We start from the raw sequence: 6,450 nt of genomic DNA, 5'->3' as shown, positions 1-6,450 counted from the left end.
TGTATATCAATATACATTTGTCTTTCTAGTTACTTGTTACATATCTTCCTTTATTTTTTATATTTATATATCTACTCTCTAAAGGCTATTCCATTTAACAATAACCAAAACCTTGCCTTTTTAAAACATTTTATTATTACCATACATGGTAAACATGGTCTTTAATCTAATGTACCTTTGTGTTTTTAAGTATTTCAACTTTATTGTGTGAAAAATCCTTTTGTTAATCAATACAATCTAGAAGACACTGACACAACAAGAGACAGTTGACTTTTACCATACACCAGAAATTATGAAGCATATTTCTAAGAAGACAGGTTACATAGTATTATTGTTAAAACTGCATGGCACAGGTCATGAACAGAAATATATGTCAGTGATAAGTGTCATTAACCCCTTTTTTTCTAACTTTTGGATATATGTTATGTACAGTGGAATAGCCCACAGTTATTTATGTATAGTGGAATAGCCCACAGTTATTTATGTATAGTGGAATAGCCCACAGTTATTTATGTATAATGGAATAGCCCACAGTTATTTATGTATTCGTTTATATTGATCCTTAGCATTGTTTACTATGAAACTATTGTATTATAGTAATCATAGCTTTTTATTCACATATTGCCTCTTAAACATGATTATATTACATGTTTCTATTTTAAAACAACAAAACTCTTTTTAAATTATTTTTCAATGCAAACATAAATTGTATTGAAACTTTATTGCATGCTTACATGTACATGCATGGCAAATGGTAATTGTTCAGTTTATAAGATTGTGAGCCCATATCCTTTTGAAGAAAAATTGAGTTCGTATCCATTTCAGGAAATTATTTGTTCACATGAGATTGTTTTAAAAGAATAAACGAAAAATTTACACCACCATCTCATTATCAGCATTATAACAGAGTATTTGTATAATTGTCTTTATGAAGAGACCAATCAATTAATATGGGTTCAAATTCAAAAAGGTAAATTATTTATAACAATATTTTCCTACCAAGAAGAGTGAAATTAATATGCTATAAAAAAAGAAATCCTTTTATTTACAGTATTATCAATCTTATTGTATACATATACATATTATTGAATGAGTTGATTATTTAGTGGATCATGGATGTAGGAATTTTATAAATTGTCTTCTTTAATAAGATATTGCATTGTTGGCAATTTGTACTTTTTTCCTTTGAAATATATTAAGCCTATTATTTGTTAAGATTATGGACAGGACTTGATATCTAAGAATTCATTTTTCAAACCTGAACACAGATGTGAAATGTGATTAAATGCACGTTAAGGCGAAGTGTACGTAATTAAACTACACAATGGATTTTTTTAAAATTTTACATCTAGATTCTGCTTGTAAAAATAAATCGGAAAATAAAATAAAAAAAGGGGGTAACCGTTTTCGTTTTTGAGATACGAGCTGTTGAAGTTAACAGTATCATACACCAAAATTACAAAGGATATATAGGAAAAATCGTGAAATTCGGCAAGAATTGTTACATTTCCAAGATTTTCTATTATATTAGACAATCGATTTTTTTTTAAATTTATGAGACGATTCTAAAATGTCTGAGGAATCGATTGGTGCAAAGAAAGTCCTTAGCAACCGTGCTACTTTTCAAGCTATACACTGTTAAAGTTGAATCTTGAGTGTAAAAAAACAAAAAACAACGACAACGTTGTTGACGTCGCAGCAACAGTTACGACGCTTCATATAGTTCTATACTTGTATGAAATATATACCGTTTTGTTGGAGTTTGTGTTGCTCGGTCTTTAGTTCTTTATGTTACAATGTACGTTTTGTGTACAATTGTATTGTATTTGTCTATTATATTCGGGTGCGTGCGGAGATCGCCAAGCTAGAAAACGGTTGACATTTTCTTCATTATAAACTAGAACTATTTTCGACCTTGGTGCCTTATTTTTGGTAAAATCTAAACACTGCGACGTGTTTTCAAAATCTTTGTTCCCATAAAACTTCATTTCATCAAGGTCTCTTCTCAGAATATCAGCCATTTGTCTGGCACAGGATAACAAATCAATATTTAAGTAAATTTAAGTTGTGTGGTAATTCTTAGTACATTTGGGTAAATTAATCTTATCTTTGTGCCGCATAAGCATCTCTATAATTCAACACATCCTTGAGCCACGACATTATATATTTTATGCATTGCATGCGCTTCTCAGTTTTATCACAATCCAGACCGGCTAGTAACCGTTGTATAACTTTACACGTCTGAAGACGAGCATTTGAGTGAAACATCTTTGTATGATTTTTATTTCTGGAAATCAATCTAAAATATACGACAGTCCTTTTCCGAAAGTCGGGCTGGACCTTTACTTTTATGTGCAATCGGGATTTACGCAAATTTTAACCCGAATAATTCAGTCGTATTATTCAGCTGATGTACGAATGCTATATTTCTCGTGTGGGAGAAAATCGGACATGGAACGGGCTTGAATTATTCGAGTTACTCAAATTGAAACTCGGGAATATATTTCTAGCTGTTCGGAATTCGCGGAAACAAATGATTTTTTTTCGGCATTACGGTATTGAATCAATATGAGACAGGGGTGTAGCTAGGTATTCTGTCAACTATGTACACATGACATTCGATAATTAAAGAGTTTTGACAACTTCACCGGCTTTCATCTACAGATAACATCGTTTATTATTTTTTTTTAATAAAACAAAAAAAAATGTGAAAAAATTATGTGTAGGCACGTGCCTAAAGTGCCTAACGACAGCTACGCCCCTTTGAGATACCAATTATTTCTTTTAACAAATTCGAATACCAGTCAGTTTATAGGACTTCAGTTTGAAATAGGGGCGGCAATCCATTCATTTTATCCAATCAATTAGGGGAGGGGTCAACATTGATAGTCAAAAAGCCTTGAAATATTCGATAAAAAACGTTGAATATAAATTATATGAACTCCAAAGTCTCATATTATAAGACTAGTAAACCACAGGCTTCTCAATTCTTGTATGATCATGAACTAGGTGAAAACCTAGAGCTGACCGAGTGCGAGATCCTCATGGATAATCATCGAGGTCGTTAAACACCCCTTGCAGTAAACTTGGGTTAAATTTTTGAAAAATCGAAACACATTTCACCTCTCATTCCACTAAATATAATATCAAATTGCAGTTACAAGTTTCACAAAACTTCCCTGACCTCTTTTCTTTAACCATAATAGAGGGAGGAGGGAAGGAGGGATCCAGATCCCGAAATCCCTGGCTTAAAAACACGAAATCCCGAGGTCCTGAATTAAAAAAAAAAATTAAATCCCTACTACCCGAAATTCGGACATAGAATTCCCGGATCTCGAAAGGGTCAATCCCGAAATCCCGAGCTTAAAAAACACCAGATCCCGGAGTTCCGATAAAGGTCCTACCCCCCCCCCCCCCCTTCCCACTTCCCCCTGTAATTCTATATTCTATTCATTCATAATCTTGAATTGAGACTTGATACTTCAAAATTACATTCTCTAATTTTGAATGATGCACACAGGCACAATAGAAGAAAACAGATTTCGCTATATATCTCTTCGAAATTGGAATTTGTGAAAGAAGAAATGACATGTTATATTTTATCTTACATGTGTACTTTCAATTTCAATATGGTTCTAAATTTAGAATTAGTTTTCCCATAAATTGCGGACGGAATAGAAGACACCTGTTTATTTTCTGCACATGTAGAAAAAGTTGAAAACTGGGAGTTGAATTTCATAATTTTTACTTATTTTAAGATAAATGTTAGAGTGAGACAACTTTTAAGTTACTGAGTAATTTTAGGCCCTAATTCGTTTATTTTTTGTTTGTTTTCCGTCTTTGTATTTCCGACTGGTAAGTTTTGCACTAGTGGTCAAATTATTCTCTTGGTATAGTCTGATTTCTTATATTAGGAATATAAATCGTGTCCTTCAATTTTCAATTGCACAAAATACGAACATTTCAACGTCTTTTTAATTAAACAATTAAATTCACACGTCTTTCATTAATTATTTGTAACCTATTATAAAACTTTACGTTGAGTACTGTATTTTTCGTTCAAGACTACGGCTTTTTTAAAACGATATTGTTGGGTCAATTCAGGTTTCATTTTAATTAATTTGATATCAATAGAAGAAAAATTGTTACATGTTTATTTGTTTAAATTTTATTTGTTTATAATTTTGTTGTGAGGCGTTTTTTCTTTCGGTTGATATCATACACACGAAATGCCTTCTCCTACGCGTATAAAACAAACAAAAAAAAACCAGTGTTTTTAAGTCAGGCTGCACACAGAACAACGTACAGAATGCTGTGATTTCTATTTGAAGTTATTTAGATAATTTCTATGAGGTTTAAGACAGCACAGGCGTGCTTGTTGGATTCATTATAGACCGCAGAAAGTACTTTCTCTTTCGTGTGTCCTTTCTTGGAGTAAGGGAGATAACTTGCGTAACTAACGACGAACGTTTTTAATCCCGTATTCCGCTAGAGGCGTGCAATTACGTACACTTCGCCTTAATGAACATTTGGGCAGATAATAATTGAATCAACTGCATTCAAGTTCTTGAAAAAATGCCTTAAATTGCTTAACTGGTGTTGTTTCTACAAATGGCTTATTGTAGCAGTAAAGAAATAGATGTATAAGCATGACCCCAAAGTAGCTTGAAAATCATGTGACATTAAAGAAAACACCTATATTTACTTTTTGGTCAGGTGCAAGTGATGTAACATTATCTAGCCTATTTTTTATATGTTTCATGTATTTTAAGACCTTTTTAAGACAATTACAAAGTATTAATGTACACCATCCTTTGAAATTAAAACAGTTGATTTCATTTTCTTTATTGTTTGTTATTATTGTGTGTTAATGATGTTGCTTTGTGTAGAAAGTAAGATTTCCTATATCATTTATAGATAACTCGCCTTATTAAAAGAAATCCAAAATCTTCTGATTTAATATACAGTGTTGTCTGTTGGTTTTTGTTGACAGAAAAAAGATAGTTTTGAAAAAGCTTGTGATATAAGTGGAGAAAATATAGTTACTATTTTGAAGATAAGGTGTTCTTTATGAAATATCTTAGATGAAGATAAATTCTACAAGATGTATTTATAAATCTTTCAAAGAAATAGTTATAAGATTTAATTTTGGATAATTGTTTCCTCATTATCATCTACACCCTGTCATGAGATTTTTTAATGATTTATTTCTTCATAAATGTTTAATGTAGAAAAGTCATTCATCAATGAGAAAAAGAATAATTCTAATCTTGTTTCTTGGTTATTTACATGTTCATCAAAGTTTTCTTTATCACAGCATGCAAGCCAATATCTGTCTTTTTCTATGTCTTATAGGAATTTATTACTGCCATTGTTAATACCTTTGACTGTATTTAACAATACTCTGCAATTTTTCCAAAAATGTGTCAACTGAAAATAAAATTCTTTTAAAAATCTTTTCTGTATTCTGTTTATTAAAGCATTATTTTATGAGCATTTATCTGTCAACACTTTCCCTTATAAAGTTTGAATACAATATAAAAAAGAAGATGTGGTATGATTGCCAACGAAACAACTCTCCACAAGAGACCAAATGACACAGAAATTAACAACTATAGGAAATAAAGAAGTAAGAGCATTGACAAAAACTTTGAGTACAGATTATTGCCTTGTGAACTTGCATGTGAAAAACATCTCAGCCTTCTGGTCAGGTACAAAGGAACATTCATATTCATATACCACATTAATATGCTCTCAACTTGGGAGAACATGATTTATTAAAAATTGTTATTGGCTACAAACTAGCTATCAGCTCCTTTTGAGTGATCTGAGGTTGGTACTTTAAATTGTTGGCTGCTGTTAGTTGTTTTTTACCTGCATCATCAGACTGTTATTGGTTTATAGAAATGGGAATGGTATTAAATTCAGTCTGCTTCTTGATCATGTTGAGTTGTGGCATGTAAGCAATTTGTTTACTCTTCTGTGCAGCTACGTCCTGTTTGATAAAAAGTTAAAATCACAAAAATACTGAACTAGGATGAAAATTCAAAAAGGAAAGTCCCCAATCAAATGGCGAAATAAAAAATTCAAACACATCAAAAAAATGTATAACAACTGTTATATTACTGACTTGGTACAGGCATTTTCTTATGTAAAAAATAGTGAATTAATCCTGGTTTTATAGCTAGGTAAACCTCTCACTTGTATGACAGTTGCATAATTTTATAAACAACAATGTGTGAACAAAACAAACATAATATGAATAAATGTCAAAAATTTGGGTACAGCTGTCAACATTATGTTATTATATTTATCACACATACAAATATATAAACAAACAGTTACCATGGCATAATAACACAATAACAGGATGTACAGGTACAGAGCCATGTCATTAGTAATAAAGAAATACTAAAAGGCATATAGACAGAGCATATAGCATAAAGAAAA

Source organism: Mytilus galloprovincialis, chromosome 7, assembly GCF_965363235.1.
Source record: "Mytilus galloprovincialis chromosome 7, xbMytGall1.hap1.1, whole genome shotgun sequence".
Classification (NCBI taxonomy): Eukaryota; Metazoa; Mollusca; class Bivalvia; order Mytilida; family Mytilidae; genus Mytilus; species Mytilus galloprovincialis.
This window is presented reverse-complemented; position numbering follows the sequence as displayed.